The sequence below is a fragment of the Mobula hypostoma genome, chromosome 2 (genome assembly GCF_963921235.1).
Source record: "Mobula hypostoma chromosome 2, sMobHyp1.1, whole genome shotgun sequence".
In the NCBI taxonomy this organism is placed as follows: domain Eukaryota; kingdom Metazoa; phylum Chordata; class Chondrichthyes; order Myliobatiformes; family Myliobatidae; genus Mobula; species Mobula hypostoma.
The window spans coordinates 196791393-196809033 of record NC_086098.1 but is presented as its reverse complement, the minus strand read 5'-3'; the positions used below and the strand labels follow the sequence as shown (position 1 = coordinate 196809033).

The 17641-nt window shown below is 39.7% G+C and overlaps 1 protein-coding gene across 2 annotated transcripts in view; it reads left to right on the top strand.

The window, feature by feature from the left end:
* The first annotated feature begins 3656 nt into the window (after positions 1–3656).
* The window catches only part of LOC134342785 (uncharacterized), a 98599-nt gene continuing 84614 nt past the window's right edge, over positions 3657–17641 (top strand). For both annotated transcript variants that reach the window (XM_063041359.1, XM_063041358.1), the window contains exon 1: positions 3657–3897. The gene's annotated coding sequence lies outside the window, so the exon portion shown is untranslated. The remainder of the gene's footprint in view (positions 3898–17641) is intronic.

Here is a 17641-nt window from a genome sequence, read left to right as displayed (position 1 = left end):
GTGTGCAGAAGGGCATCCCTGAATACATAACACCTCGAACCTTGAAGTGGATGAGCTGTAACAGAAGACCATGACCATACACTTCATGGTCACTTTATTAGGTACAGTAGGTATCTGATAAATTGTTCACTGAGTGTAGGTTGCACTGGTGTCTTTGTGCATTGGGAAAGGCTCCTTCACATCACCAAGTTGATTTCCAGTTGAAAACTCTGCTCTTTCAAAAGCTATGTAACATTGTGTTCATTAACACACTGTGTTCACTGTGTCACACTTTAATGTCCATTACTAAGTTAAGACTCCATTTAATCCATCCCAATTCTCATGTAAAATTTACTCTGGATCCTTCCTCACCCACCTAGTTCCATCTACCTACCTCTTCTGCAATGGTTCCCTTTATGAACTTAGATTCCAGCACCGGAGACACAGGAGACTGCAGATGCTGGAATATGGACACACACACAAAGTCCTGGAGAAAGTCAGCAGGTCAGTCAGCATCTATGGAGGTAAACTGACAGTTGATGTTTCCGCCTGCAACCCTTCATTGGGATCGGAAGGAAAGAGAATAGGAATAAAAGGGTGGAGGGAAGGAGTAGAGCGAGATCTTGTAGATACTGATTGTGCCCATATGAGGACATGATAGGCATAAGAGGAGTATGAATGGGAATGATGTTATTAGATGGGAGATGGTAGGTGGATCTATGTGAGGAAGTGATAGGCAGATGGGGGGGTGAGTTGGAATGATATCAGAAGGTGATAGTTGGACCCATCTGAGGAGATGATAAGCAGATGCGAGGGTGAGTGGAAATTATGTCAGAAGCAGAAAGGTGATAGGTGGATCCATGTGAGGAGATGATAGGAAGATGAGGGGTGAGTGGAAGTGATGTTAGAAGCTGAGAGATGATAGGTGGAAATGACAAATGGCTGAGGATGATAGAATCGGATGAGGGAAGATAGTGTGAGCATGAAATAAAGGAGGTGAACCAGTACACTGGTAGCCTTTGTGTTCTCACATACCACTCTCCACCATCTGTCTCCACTCTCACCCTCCACTCCCCACTACTCTCTCCACCTGCCTCCACCTATCACCCACCTGCCTCTGCCTCCTGACCCTGTCCCTATCTCCCCCTCCATTTGCTCATCATCCTTCACATTTCCTCAGTCCACCAAGTTCCTACTGACCCTGTCTCACTACTCCCCATCCCCCCTCATACTGGTCGTCTACCCTCTCAACGCTCAGTCCTGATGCAGGGTTTTGAATGGAAACATGGACAATCCTTTCCCCGCCAGTACCGTTGGAGCCACTGTTCTCCTCCAGCAGATTATTTTTCAGATCCCAGCATATGCTCTCAAGAGATGGATTTTTCATTAAGAATGTGTGAAATTTGTTCCCAATTCTCGGCAAAAAGAGAAAAGTTGATTAATTTGAGACCTATTTTAACACACCCTTCTAACAATGGTTAAGCAGAACAAGTGCTACACATGCCCTTACACTTCCTCCCTTACCACCATACAGGGCCCCAGACAGTCCTTCCAGGTGAGGCAACATGTCACCTGTGAGTCGGCTGGGGTGATATACTGCGTCCGGTGCTCCCGATGTGGCCTTCTATATATTGGCGAGACCCGATGCAGACTGGGAGACCACTTTGCTGAACATCTACGCTCTGTCTGCCAGAGAAAGCAGGATCTCCCAGTGGCCACACATTTTAATTCCACATCCCATTCCCATTCTGACATGTCTATCCACGGCCTCCTCTACTGTAAAGATGAAGCCACACTCAGGTTGGAGGAACAACACCTTATATTCTGTCTGGGTAGCCTCCAACCTGATGGCATGAACATCGACTTCTCTAACTTCCGCTAATGCCCCACCTCCCCCTCGTACCCCATCCGTTATTTATTTTTATACACACATTCTTTCTCTCACTCTCTTTTTTTCTCCTTGTCCCTCTGACTGTACCCCTTGCCCATCCTCTGGGTTCCCCCCCCCACTTGTCTTTCTCCCCAGACCTCCTGTCCCATGATCCTCTCATATCCCCTTTGCCAATCACCTGTCCAGCTCTTGGCTCCATCCCTCCCCATCCTGTCTTCTCCTATCATTTTGGATCTCTCCCTCCCCCTCCCACTTTCAAATCTCTTACTAACTCTTCCTTCAGTTAGTCCTGACGAAGGGTCTCGGCCTGAAATGTCGACTGTACCTCTTCCTAGAGCTGCGTTCACCAGCAACTTTGATGTGTGTTGTTAGCTTTACAGGATAGTTATGCACCTTTCAATCCTAGCAAAGTTATTCCTTTACACTTGATGTTCCATATGCAGAAATATATAGTGATGGATTTCGTGCAATATGTTATATGGGGATTTGGGGGTTAATGAATTGAATAGAATTAAATTGAAGTGACTTTATTACTTACATCCTTCATATACATGAGGAGTAAAAATCTTTATGTTACATTCCTGTCTAAATGTGCAATGTACAATTTATAATAAATATTATGTACAACAGGATAGTCAATATAACATAGAAATACAGTTGCGTCAGCATGCATTAAGCAGTCTGCTGTCCTGGTGGAAGAAGCTGTCCCTGAGCCTGTTGGTCGTGGCTTTTACGCTGTGGTACCATTTCCTGGATGGTAGTAGCTGGAACAGTTTGTGGTTGGGGTGACTCGGGTCCCCAATGATCCTTCAGGTCCTTTTTACACACCTGTCTTTGTAAATGTCCTGAATAGTGGGAAGTTCACATCCACAGATGCGCTGGGCTGTCCACACCACTATCTGCAGAGACCTGTGATTGAGGGAAGTACAGTTCCCATACCAGGCAATGATGCAGCCAGTCAGGATGCTCTCAATTGTGCCCCTGTAGAAAATTCTTAGGATCTGGGAGTTCATACCAAAGTTCTTCAATCGTCTGAGGTGAAAGAGGCGCGGTTGTGCTTTTTTCACCACACAGCTGGTATGAACAGACCACCTGAGATCCTCGGTGTTGTTTATGCCAAGGAACTTAAAGCTGTTCACCCTCTCAAACCCAAATCCATTGATGTCAATAGGGGTTAGCCTGTCTCCATTCCTCCTGTAGTCCACAACCAGCTCCTTTGTTTATGTGGCGTTGAGGGAGAGGTTGTTCTCTTGACACCACTGTGTCAGAGTGATGACTTCTTCTCTGAAGGCTGCCTCATTATTATTTTAGATTAGGCCAATCAGTGTAGTGTTGCAGCAAATTTAATCAGCAGATCCAATCAGCAGATTCTGCTGCCGTTCTTTTCTTTCTTGTTTTTGTGGCTGTCTAGAGATGAGAATTTCAGAGTTGCATACTTTGATAATAAATGAATCCTAGAACCTGCAATGAAGTACGTTGAAGACTGATCCATGTGAATACACTTACTCACTTACTAACTTAAAAATTGGACTAACAAACCTGTGCATTGAGAGTAACACACACAAAATACTGGAGGAGCTCAGCTAGTCTACAGAGGGGAATAAACAGTAGACGTTTCGGGCCGGGATCCTTCAACAGAAGACTCAGCTCCCTTCAACAGTCCGACCAATGCTTTGTAAAAGTATAGGGGGCGCTCTAGTTCCGCTTCAGTCCGCGGGTGGTTTAATCACATGGTTAGAGAGGGCGGTTGATAGGAAGAGTTTGAGAGTCTCTTTTACTGAAAGATGAGTGCCTATGATGTGAATAAACTGCGTACCCGTTCAGTGTGAGGTAACATTACTCACCCTGAGGAGGATTTGGTTTTATTTGCTTTATTTGTGAAGTTGCATAATGCGATACAAGGAATGTGCTGCAACCAATGCCAAACAACGGTGTTGCGCTGGGAATATTCGCTTCAGGGGAATCGGCAGGCACGTAACATTGAACCCAAGAAGCAATAAATCACTTTAAGAGATTTATTTTTCAGAGTAAGTGCTATATCCAGTAATCGTTCTTTCATTTGACTGCGCAGTTTTATAACCGTAAATGATTCTCTTAGAATTGAAGCACCATTTTAGGTTGTGGCTAAGGTGAGAAGCGAAGTTTTTAATCTGTTGACCTTTTGCTTCATACAGCACGATGGATTAATTCCGTGGTACCTGCTGCTAAAATGCCAACTGGATAACTAATTCATACTTTAAACATAACATATTTTCACATTTCTCTCCGTGCAAGTGTGCTTTTGCCAGTTCATTGAAAGAAATGTAAAATTCTGCACAACCTTATAGGACATATGCCTTCAAAATTAATAGGTTTAAAAATCGCAACCTCGCCTTGCCGATTTTAGAGGAGAAATTTTTCCAGACTGTATACTGTGCAAATCCACTTAATAAGCCTTGTCAACTTGACCTCCAGCTTGTATTTACACTGTGCATGAACGATTAGTGGATGATTAAATGTGTAAATAGCACTGAACCGCTCAAAATTGATTTCTGCGTCGCATTTTCCTGAAATTGGAAGATGTGATTTCGACTTAACCATTACAACCATAGTAATTTTTAGGACCTGAATAAACTGTGGGTCGCTGAACTCAAAAACTGCTCCATTCTCATCGTTTATCAGCTGCAGCTGCTGCCTACTGACATCGTTCATCCTTGGTGTATGGTTCCTTCAACGTATATGCGCCCCGTCTATTTATATACAGGCGTATATAAAACAAACGATAAGATTTTCACTGTTGAATAATACTTTCCGCTCCTCTATATAATCATATTCGTTTCCAAATAGACCTTTCGTTTCAGTTATGAGATATAGAAACGGCAATTTCCATTTGGTAATAAAAATATAGTAGACCACGCCAGGAGATTATCGTGCTTATTTAAGATTTACAGCAGAGATGTGGGCTATGCCATCGTAGCTAATCAATGTTGGTCTTCAATTCGAACACAAGCTGACTCACACCCGGCAGCATCTCATGGATTTGCCCTGAAAATTGTCTACAAGTACATATCAGAAACGTCGACCATCCATGCCTCTGCTCCACACGTTACCTAACCCGCTGAGTTCTTCCAACAGCTCAAAAGTTTTTGCTTTTCGGAATGTTGACGATCTAGGTCAAGCTACCCCCAGTCTTCTAGCTTCTTGGCAAAAAAAAAGTCTGGGCTGTTTTGAAGTTATAAATTTTAGATTTTAAAATAACAGACATTTTCTATAAAATATTTTCCTGATTTTTTTTAAAGCAAAAGATATGAAAGCAAAATGATAGTTTCTGATTTAGCACAATCTTATTAAATGTTGCAACAGACCCCACAAACGTGGCGGACTCCTAGTCCTATTTTGCTAGGCCAACTTCTGAGCGGAAGGGTTTGTTCATGAAATTATCAATTTTGCAGATATTCACATTCTGCAAAGAACAAAAATTTAAGTTTCATACATATTAGTTATTGGTATTTCAAAGCTTCTTATTCCTGTAGTTTGCCTCAGACATTGAACTGAAGAGGTAAATTAAATACAAATATAATCGAAATATACTCTTAATGACACACAAGATGTTGGTGGAACGCAGCAGGCCAGGCAGCATCTATAGGAAGAGGTACAGTCGACGTTTCGGGCCGAGACCCTTCGTCAGGATTAACTGAAAGAAGAGATAGTCAGAGATTTGAAAGAAGTCCTGACGAAGGGTCTTGGCCCAAAATGTCAACTGTACCTCTTCGTATAGATGCTGCCCGGCCTGCTGTGTTCCACCAACGTTTTGTGTGTGTTGCTTGAATTTCCAGCATCTGCAGATTTCCTTGTGTTTGTGTTTTCATACTCTTAACAGTTATGTTCCTTATTGTTTATCAAAACAGCAGGAATATAAGCAACACACATCAAAGTTGCTGGTATAAGCACATGAGCTAGACTGTTTGTTACATACATTCAAATAATGCTAAGAGTGTTATGAAAATAAGAACTCATCAGATTAAAAATAGGGACTATGCCTCATCAGATTAAAAATAGGGACCATGCATATAGAAATATGTAACACACACAAAATGCTGGAGGAGCTCAGCAGATCAGGCAACATCTATGGAAAGGAATAAAGAGTTGACATTTTGGGCCAAGAACCAGTCCTGATGAAGGGTAAATCACAAACACGAGAAAATCTGTAAATGCTGGAAATCCAAAGCAACACACACAAAACGCTCGAGGAACTCAGCAGGTCAGGCAGCATCTATGGATAAGAATAAACAGTTAATGTTTCAGGCTGAGACCCTTCTTCAGAAATGATGAAGGCTCTCAGCTCAAAATGTCAACTTTTTATTCATTTTGTGTGTGTGTTACACTGGATTTCCAGCATCTGCAGAATCTCGTGTTTATAGGAACATGCATCGGACCATGTCAAACACAAGAAAAAATCATATAAGCTGGTTGAAAGTAGATTTCTTGGACTTTGAAACTTCATGGCCTTGAAATAACATGATTTACTCGTGAGCATATTTAACACAATCTCTAGAATTCCATTCTCACCTGTTTCCAGAATCCTTAAACAGTTAATTAAAACAATTAGGTAGATATTTTACATATTTGAAAATTGGTATCCAAATATTAATCTTGTAAGTTGTTTTTCACTTCAGATTCCGATCTTGTGATTAATTTCAAATGCATTTTTTATTATGCATAATCTTAACAATTTATAACCCTTAGTCTTATATCTGTCATAGTTTAATGATTTAAACAATTACTTTATTATAAGTAGGTTTGTTGATAAATGGAATATAGTCAGAGTGATACAGAATGGAAAGAAGCCCTTCAGCCCCACATGTCCAGAGCAACAAAGATGTCTATCACAGCCAGTTTCATCTCCTAAGCTTGGCCCATATCCACCTAAACCTTTCCTATACATGTATCTGTCCAAAAACTGTAATTGAACCGCCCCCCCTCTACTTTTCTAGCAGCTCACTCCACATACTCAATTTGTGTGGAAAAGGTAGCTCCTTGGTCTCTTTCCCAGGAAAAGATTCTGACATTATCTAGGTCACTCTTGTTTTTATGTATACCTTGTAAGATCACCCCTCAGCCTCTTGCACTACAGGGAGAAAATTCCCAGTCTATCTAAAGTCTCCATATCACTGGAAAAAAGACTATGACTTTATCAGTTCCACTCATGATTTTATAATCCTCCTTAAAATCACCACTCAGCTTCCTACAATCCAGCCTATTCATTCTCTCCTTATAACTCAAGTCTTCTAGTCCTGGTGATGGGCTTGTGAATCTTTTCTGCACCCCTTCCAGCTTAGTGATGCCCTTCCTTACCAGCACCTTGTACAGCTATAACACAACGTCCCAGCTAGTTATTGCCATGACTGGTGAAGGAACTTTCTTCAACATGCTGTCTGTCTGTGTTGCTGACTTCAGGGAGATATGTACTTGTATCCATAGAACTCTGTTATCTAACTCTCTCCAGGGCCTTGCTATTTATTGCGTAAGGCTTGCCGTGCAAAATACAACATTTCACATTTGTCTGACCCACTTCCTTGGCCCACTTTCCCAGATAATCTAGATCCTGCTATAATCTTAGATGATTAACTTCACTGTCCATGATACAACTAATTTTGGCATCATATGAAGACTAACCATGCTTAATACATTTCCATCCAAAAATCTGATAATATAGATAACGAATAACAGAAGATCTGGCACCAAACCTTGTGGTACATTGCTGGTCATATGTCTCCAGGTATTTCCCAGATTGCATTCCTCGACTGTCACAATCTGACTCCTTCCACCAAGCCAATTATGTATTCAGTCGACTAACTCACCCTGGATCCCATGTGATCTAACCTTCTGGACCAGCCTATCACGTGGCAGCATGTAAGGGCCTTGCTAAAGTCGAACAAGGGAATGTTTACCACACTGCCTTTGTCAATTTTCTTGGTCAGCTCTTCAAAAACCTCAATAAAATTTATGAGAGACAATTTCTAACACAGAGTTACGCTGATAATCCTGATCAATCCCTGGCTTTCCCAAGACAAGTAGATCCTATTTCTCAGAAAGCCCGCTGAGAATTCTCATCCCAGATGATAGGCTCATCAGCCTGTAGCTCGCTGACTTGTCGTTGCCACATTTCTTAAATTAAGGTAAAATATTAACTATCCTCTAGGTTTCTATTACTTCATGCTTGACTAATGCTGTTACAAATATCTCTGTCAGGTTCCAGAAATTTCTTCCCTACTCTCCCTACAGTGTCCTAAAGTACACCTTTACTGAGTCCTGGGCATATATCCATCTTTATACTCTCACCTCCTTTCCTTCTGCCTTTCTCCCATGGATAATCCACCATTTTGATTTCAGGTTATTTACAATGTGCCTTGATTCACAATTAAGAAAGAGGTAACAGTGTAGATACTCCTTTTAGTGGTAGTGCTGCTCTATTTCCAGAGTTACATATTAACCAGAGGCCAGAGAGTTTAGGAAACTACAAAGAAATGGTGCTTCAACATTAGATTATGAGAACACTCAGTCCTCTTTTTATTGTCATTTAGAAATGCATACATGCATTAAGAAATGATACAATGTTTCTCTGGAGTGATATCACAGATAACAGGTCAAACCAAAGACTAACACTGACAGAACCACGTAATTATAACATATAGTTACAGCAGTGCAAAGCAATACCATAATTTGATGAAAAACAAACTATGGGCATGGTAAATAAAGTCTCAAAAGTCCCAGAGTCGATTGACTCCTGAGTCCCCGACAGCAGGCGGTAAAAGGGAGAAACTCCCTGCCATAAACCTCCAGGCACCATCAACTTGCCGATACCTTGGAAGCAGCCGACCACAGTCAACACTGAGTCCATCTGTCCGAAAACTTCGAGCTTCCGACCAGCCTCTCCGATACAGCCTCCTGAGCGCCATCCTCTGCCGAGCACCTTCGACTTCGCCCCGGCCGCTGAAACACACAAGGCCGAGGATTTTGGGGCCTTCTGCTCTGGAGATTCCGGTTACCACACAGTAGCAGCAGCAGCGAAGCGGGCATTTCAGAAGTTTTCCAGATGTTCCTCTGTGCTCTCACATCTGTCTTCATCAAATCAGAATTGTGCATGGTTCCCTACTTGACAGATAACAGATATTTATCACCGGAGAGGCCATGTGCCACATAATATGGAGTTGACAATTTCTGGCAATATCAGTATTAATTATCCACCTTAATTAGTCACATTGTAGTGCACTTAAGACTCAAGTTCTTATGAGTCTGGAATCTGGATAATGGGCTTACCAGGTATAAGGAAATGTCATATGTCCTAAATGACACTTATAAACCAGTTGGCTATATACAGGGGACTGGTGGGCAAGTTTGTGGAGTGGTACAGGCAGAATCACCTGCTCCTGAATGTTGCTAAAACCGGGGAGATAGTGTTTGATTTCAGGAGGAAGAGGACGGTATACATTCTGGGAGAGGAAGTTGCAGTGGTGGTGGTGTACAAATACTTGGGTGTTCACCTTGACAACAGACTTGACTGGAAAACCAACACCATGGTGGTTTACAAGAAGAGGATGAGTAGACTCTATTTTCTAAGGAAGCTGAGAGCCCGTAATGTGTGCAGCAGGATGTTGGCGATCTTTTACCAGCCTGTTGTGAGTGCAGTCTGCTGCTTAATGTTGAGGGAGCAGCATCAGTGCTGGTGATGCTAAAAGACGAAATAAACTCATCAGAAAGGCTGGATCCATCCTTGGCTACAACCCAGACTCTTTTGAGTTAGTGATGGAGAGGAAGTCTTTAAACAAACTGTTGTCCATTATGGACAATCAGGCACATCCTCTGCATGACCTACTGAATAAGCAGAGAAGCACCTTTTCGAACAGATTCATACAGCTCCGTCATCACAAGGGTCATTACAAAATCTTTCCTACCAAATGCAATAAGCATATACAACAGTTCATTTCTGTGCGACAGGAGAACACACGTCATAGTACAATAGTCTCTGCTTTATTATTTGGTACATTATTATTGCACATTGGTACATTATATTATTACTAGTTTTACACAATTATTATTCTGTATTTATTGTTAGTTAAGCACACTGCTAAGTGTGTTTTTAAATGTTGCTGCTGTAACAAAATAATTTCCCACTCGGGATCAATAAAGTATGAATAATATTAATCCATAAAATCGATATTGCTTTCAAAAAGTGAGGTGCTGCCCTGACTTTGTGTTCAACCTCATTATAACAGTGCAGGCGGCCACAAGCAGATAGCTCTGTCATAGATCCCATTCCTACCCAATTGTCTGTGGCTTCCAATGCTGATGTAACATGGCCCAAAGTAAGCTTGAGCATCTCATTATCTGTTTCGATCTGTTGAAGACTTATGGACTCAATATAAAATAATCACACTTTAGATTTTTTTTTCTCTGTTTGTATCAGAACTAACCATTTCCACTGTAAATCCTCCACCTGCGATATTAGTTCTATTTAGCTCTCACAATCTGATTTACTGGGCATTTCCCACAGTCTAACCTATTATCCAAAAACCCTGGTCTCACTCTCTAGTAGATATTGCATTGTCTTGTACATCCCTTCGCCAACTTTCCCTGCAATTTAAAACTAATTTATTTTTCTCCCTATTGCAGTTCTGATGAAGATCTGAAATTTTAACTCTGCTTCTCTTTCCACAGATTCTATCTGATATGCTGAATGTTACCAACACTCTTTTTGTTAGTAGTACTGATGTCAACTTTATAAAATGTCAGATCTGTTAAGTGAAGTTAAATTATCTATTGGAACTTACTCTATATCTTTTCTCATTAGTCCACACATCTGGCTTTCTAGACTTGCAAATAAAACACTGACATATTCATTATAATAATAGATTGAAAATCTAAATATACACCCTTTAATAAAAACACCACCCACAGTAAATCCAAGGTGCTCTGTATTTCATTTTCTGTGTTTACCAATTAAATATGGGTTTTTTTGTTAACAGCTGGAAATGCATTTCTTAATCTGGAATCCAGTGCAGCTTAATGGAAATGCTGGTATCTTATTATGAATATAGTAGAGATATAAGAAGGGTTATCAGCCTGAGGAGTATTTTAAAACAATATTGAGGTGGTTATCAACATTTTAAAGGAACATTCTTCAGAAAATTATGAAATATTCATTTGAGATTTCACAATTTAAAGTCATTAGTTTACATCATCCTATTTGAATATTGTGTGTAGGAATTATAGAAAAAAACTTAAATGCTTATCACATTGATTCTTGAACTTGCGCTAGCTAGAATTAAATATTCTAATCCTATTTCTTTGCTCTTTCGTAAAGCATTTTATGTGAACTATTTTCAAATACTTACAATGTCTCTTTTTAAATCTCATTTTGAACAGTTGCATCTGGCCAAGATGTGGCAGAATTTACATTTTTTCTAATTAGCTTCCTTCATGAAACTTTACTTCATTTTAGCAGGACAGATCATCTAGATTACAATTGTTATATATCCAGGGACGAAATTTGTATGGTCATAATTTTTGTCAAGATATGCCACGAGCAATCTCAAGGCTAAAGGACTCCATTCCACTTTTGATTGGTGACGACGAATTTTGGAATTACTCTAGAGAAAATGAGATCTGTATGTGTCTGAGACCTCATAAGCTGCAAGCCTCATGGAGCGTGTATTAGAACTCTCATTTTAAACAAACAGTTCACATATTTGAAGGTGTATAACTCTACAACAGGTGTCAGCCACTCGACACCTCAAAACTTTTCCCCTATCTCATAAAATTTTGGCTGATCTGAATGTAGCTTCAACTCTACATTTCTTTCTAATTGAGGTAACCATTAATACCTCTGCTTTAAATTTTGAAAGGCATTGCTTCTATTGCCCTTTTTTTAAAAAAAAGTGTTCCAGAGATTACAAACATCTAAATTTTTTTTGCTTTATCTTCATCTTAAATAGGTGCCCTCTTATTTTTAAACATTGAGCATTAGTTTTGGATTCTCTCACAAGTGGAAAACATCCTTTCTATATCTACTTCATCAAAGCTCCTCAGCATTTTGGTTCTCAGTCAGGTCCCCTCATTATTTGTCTCACCTATCCAACCCATTCCAGATAAACTACCCATTCCAGATACTAGGCCAATAAAGTTAATCTTAACTGACTCGAGAGAATTAACATTCTTTCCTTAAAAATTAATCCAGTGCCTTACACGGTATTTCCAATATGGTCTACCAATGCCACACTGAATCAAAATATAATCTCCTTACTTTTCTTCAGCTACCTTGCAATAAACAACAATGATCTGTTAGCTTTGTTAACTACTTGTTGTGCCCGAGTACTATTTTTTTATGAATCATGCATTAGAATGCCCAGATCACTTCACAATCTCTTACCATTCAGATAATGTTTCTTTTAAAATTTGTAATAACAGCACAGTTTGAAGTGGCTTTATGAAGTTTCTGAGAAAAAACCAGCAATATGCACTTGCAGACTAGATTGCTAACTTCCATTCCATTTGACGCTCTAAGAAGTGTGCAATGAAATCTTTGTTAAATTCCAGAAATAGCTATTCCTTTAGCTTGAGTGTTAAATTGATTAATGAGATTATTGGATTCTGTCCTCTATTCCCCCCCCCCCGCTCTTTTTTTTTAGCTCTTTATAAAGAACTCTTGGAGCAGGATAATTTTAATGAGTTCACCAATTCCAATGCATGGCTGCCTTGAAGAATGCAGATGATTAGTATTATAGATAATGTAATATTATTAGAGAATTGTCTGATTGTGAAATATTACTTGGAGTGCTTTGTCTGTGTGAATATACAGTATTTGCCAGAAATTCCATTGGTGTAGCCAGTATGATATGATAGCCTATGATACCGTTGCATTCAGCAGGGGTGTGGAGAAGTAAGGGACAATGTTCAGTCCTAAATAAGTCATGAACATTCCTTTAGGAGATATAACATGGGGTATTTTACAAGAATTCAGGGAATATGAGCTCTATAGGTTTATCCAGCATTTAATTGCCCATCCCTTGAGAAGATAGCGATGAGTTGCCTTCTTGAACTGCTACAGTCAACAAGAGACAATTTATTTCAATTCGAATCAATGGCTCATTTCTCTTTAGATAAAGAAGTCAAAGGATATATGCACAATTACTCCATTAATGATCTGACAAATTTTAATAATGATCAAACAATCCCTATTGCACTAAAAATGAACTGTTACAACTACCGTAATTACTTAGAATCTTACAGTTTTGAAACCAGTTATTTTGCTCAATTATACCAGTGCTTATGTTCCATACGAATCTCCTCTCCCTTCACAAGTGCCATTGACTTTTAATTTCTTCCCAATAATGCTCAGGTTTTTCAGCAGTCCAGCAATAGGTGTGTGCAGCGAATGCTGCCTTTGTAACTGAAATCTGATGAACATAGACATATTCAAGATGTGCTAATTAGATCAAGATTCAAGTTGCTACTATAAATAAAGAGGAACCAATCATCAAAACAATCTCTTAGAAACCACATCTTCCTAAAGACGTCAGAATTATCTTTTTGATTTCTTACAACACTTTATCAAGCACCACTCCCTGCCTAAGCCTTCATTAAATGTATTGCACATGCCTAGTAGTTTGTGGTGAAAGATTATGCTGGAGTTTGATCCATGAAAATAACTTGAAAGATTTGCTCTCACTATCATCTTACTTGTATAAGGGAATAGTTAAGAGTAAGTAAAACTATTGAATCAGAACCTATTGTCAAAATAACAGTTATTGGCTCCTGCCAATATTTAAATAAAATTGCAATGGGTGGGAGGGGCAGGCACACCATTTAGCAGTGATATCCAAAAGTTGGTTAGAACACTCCAGCATTAATTTCTTAGTTATGGCTCATTGTGTCTGATTCACAACTCAAATACATTGAATTAATTAGTACTCGTACTAATTGACCTCAACCCAAAATAATAGCCTTTTCCGTGTTATCTGTAGCTGTCAGTGAAGTTCCCTAGCAACAAAAAAAACCTTGTGAAATTTCATTCCCATAGCAAATTATAGAGGGGAAAGGGAGAAATGTATCTCTGTTGTTTGTGTTAAAAAGATTTCTTAATTTCAAACATGACTTGCTATGAGTTTAATGGAATCAGAATGTACAAAATGAATAGAAACAGCAACAAATGCCCCGACATTTAGGACTATAACTAAAGATGGATTCATCCCATTGCAATTACAGCATAATTATATTGATCAATCTTCTATCTTTTTCTCTCACAATTAAATCTTTAACTCTTATTTATTTTTCTGTACCCAGCTTGCCGCTGCAGTTACCTACTCTAGTTTACACTTTCTTTCTCGGAATAACAGCATCCTATGATTCTCTGAAGACAGCATAGGGTTTGTCTGCACAGTTTCTACATTAGGAAAACACACCCCTTCCTCCTCCTGCACCTCAGGTCCTGACGACACTTGGAGAAGCTTTATTGCATGACCCTCTCACAAATGTATCTTCCCTTGTAATGAAAGCACAATTTTGCTGGAGGCATTGTGCAACATTTTGCTCATAGGAGAATAACCCCTTTTCTCTGGTCTAATCCTTAAGCTGAATTCTTCAACCCCGGAAACAATAAACTGAATCTTTTTTTAACACCCTCTTTAAGATCTTCACTTCCTTTCTAAATTTAACTGACCACATTTGGATGTAACATTATTTATTGAAGAAGTGGAATATGTGCATAACATACAAGATATTATTGAAGAAACATTATACATGTACATCCAAGGTAATGACCCTGCTTTTGTATTCTGCTTGGTGTATTCTGGTACGTCCTAACCAGGTCTTGTAAAACTATCAGCTTTGCCCCTTGTATCCTTGTCAAGAGGCAGACATTCCTTCAGCTTTCTGAAAAGGTAGTCAGTGGCACAGTGACATAACTCCATTGACCGAGGTTGAGTCCTGATCTCAGGTGCTGTCTGGGATTTTCTTAATATCTCAAAGATATGTGGATTTGTAGCTTAATTAGCAGCTCTAAATTGGCCCTGGTGTGTGGGTGAATGATATGATAGAATCTGAAGTGAGTTGTGGGAGAAGGAAAATGGATGTGGGAGGTCAAAGCTCAGTTGCCACACTGTAGGATTCTATAAGTATATATCTCTAGTTTCTGGCTTCACACCATTGCATGGTTTAGCAATGGATGTAATTTATAAATTCATGCATGCAAGGCTTATTTTATGTTTAATAATTAAACCATAATCATAATTGACTAATCAGTTAGGTTGGGAATTGAAATAGTTTATTTTTAATGGTGGTTGAAAGTCTGATAACGATTAGTTTCCCCCGGATCCCTTTCTTCTATAATACACACTCCTCTCCTATCAAATTCTTTCTTCTCCAGCCCTTGACCTTGTCCCCCCCCCCACTTGGCTTCACCTATCACTTTCCAGCTATCTTCTTTCCCCTCCCCCCCCCACCTTTTTATTCTGGCATCTTCCCCCTTCGAAGAAGGTCTCAGCCCAAGTCATCGACTGTTTATTCTTTTCCAAATGAAGCTGCCTGACTTGCTGAGATCCCCTAACGTTTTCTGTGTGTTGCATTAGTTTCCCTGTGAGTTTCCATCTCCCACAAGGTCTGACCTGCTGGTGTTATCCTACATTCCTGCAGTTTGCAATATTCATGTTACTTTATATGTGCTCTCACTCTATATTTGACCTCCCTTCATGGCATTTTAAGAGTATTTTATTTTTTTCAGATTCTCATATTCCAATTCTCTCCATTAACCCATCAACCGGATGACCTCGGTTAAAGCTAACCCCCACAATTTTACCCACCTCATGATAGCTGAGATATTCCCCTTGTCCTATTCATCTATACACTTTGCAATATACATTACGGTGCAAAAATCTTTGACACATCTATATAGCTAGGGTGCCTAAGACCTTTGCACAGTACTGTAGTAATTTTATGTATTGTACTGTACTATTGCCACAAAAAAAGCAACACATTTCATGACATATGTGAGTGATGAAAAACCTGATTCTGATATGGGTCTCTATTAGGGTACTGAGAGTGGGAAGAGGGCAGGGAGAGGGGCATCATCATTGGCAAAAGGGGAGGGGAGAGGGAAGCACCAGAGAGACCTTCTCTCATGATCAGTAAGCCAATTGTTTGGAATCAAATGATCTTACCTGGTGTCTCAGAGCTGCGGTCTGCACCCACACCATCACTCGCCCCAACACTCCTTCTCTGCCACTTGTCCCACACCCCTCCCGCAGCACTCTACCCTCAGATTTGCAGCATCTGCAGTTTCTGATTTCCAGATTCCAATTCTGTATTGGGATGTTTCAGAACATAAGTAAGAGCTTCAATCCTTTTTCAGTTTAGATAGAGCCACAAACTCTGGTGAAAGCTTCAAAGTCATTTTGTTTTGTAGTGTTGTCTGATAGAAATCGAGAAGTAGCCAGAGATTTAGCTAGAGAAACATTGACTTAGCCTAATGCAAATAATACATACATCAATAAAGACTTGGATCTGCACCTGGATCTACGGTTTTACTAATCTGCCACTTTTCAGTGATCATACAGCAACCGATAATGAAAAATATCCTTAAATCACTACCTTTCCTCTTTATTCTACGTTGTCTAAAACTTAAATTTGCCACGCATGGTGGAATATGAATGTTGACTTTAAATACCCAGTGACTACATATTTCACATTTTTATTCATTATGTAATTAGCTGCTTCTAATCTACTAGCCACTGTGACTTATGGATAACATATTAGACAGCTGTGCTTAACAACATGTTGTTTTGACTTTATGCACCTTTAGTAGAGATGCTTATACGTGATCTGAACTCTGGAGATCACTAATAAAGATAAAAGTTCAGCCGTAGAACAAGGGCAAAATGAGCAGAGGAGTAAACTCAGGGTGCATTCTGTTTCCACCAGGTTTCCTTTCTTCCTATCAGCTTCATTAGTCATTTCAACCCAGCACAGAGGTGTTTCTCTTCAGCTGTTCTATTTTGAAGGGAGGGCAGCTGGTATGTGGAATCCTGATGAAGGATCTTAGTCCAAAATTTTCACTATGTATTCCTCTCTATGGATGCTGCCTGGCCTGCTGAGTTCCTCCAGCATTTTGTGTGTGCTGCTCTGGATCTCCAGTATCTGCAGAATCTCTTGTTTTTGTGGCATGTGGAATTCCATTCAGCCTGTAGCTGGGATGAAATAGCCTTCCTTGCTGCATTGCAGATTTCTTTAATCTGACAATGCCGTATTCTAGCAGTAACAATTACTCTAGGCCTAGGGTTCCCAACATGGGGTCTACAGACCACTCACTTAATGGTAGGCATCCATAGCATTAAAAAGGTTGTGAACCCCTGCTCTAGGCTAATGAGGGAACCTAAGGGCAGCTTTAAATTCTTATCCTGGGATCCATGATCCAGTCAGCTGAAGAAGAAGGAAAAGGAATGTTATTTTCTTCACAAGCCCTACATACCGGCAACGCTATCTATGCGCATCATAGGACCTTATTCCTTTAGTTCAAAGCTGTGGCTCAAGGTTTTAAGTTATGTATATCTGAATAGATAGAAATTCCAACCTCATAATATTTGGTATTGAGTGATGTCCCCAGAACCTACTGTATATACTCTTGTGTTTAGTTATTACTTGATATAAACCTTAAAAATCAACTTTTGCACATTTCTTTTGGAATAAAACAAGACAAAAATAAGTTAATCCAGGTAGACTTTGCTTCTTATAAAGTGTAGG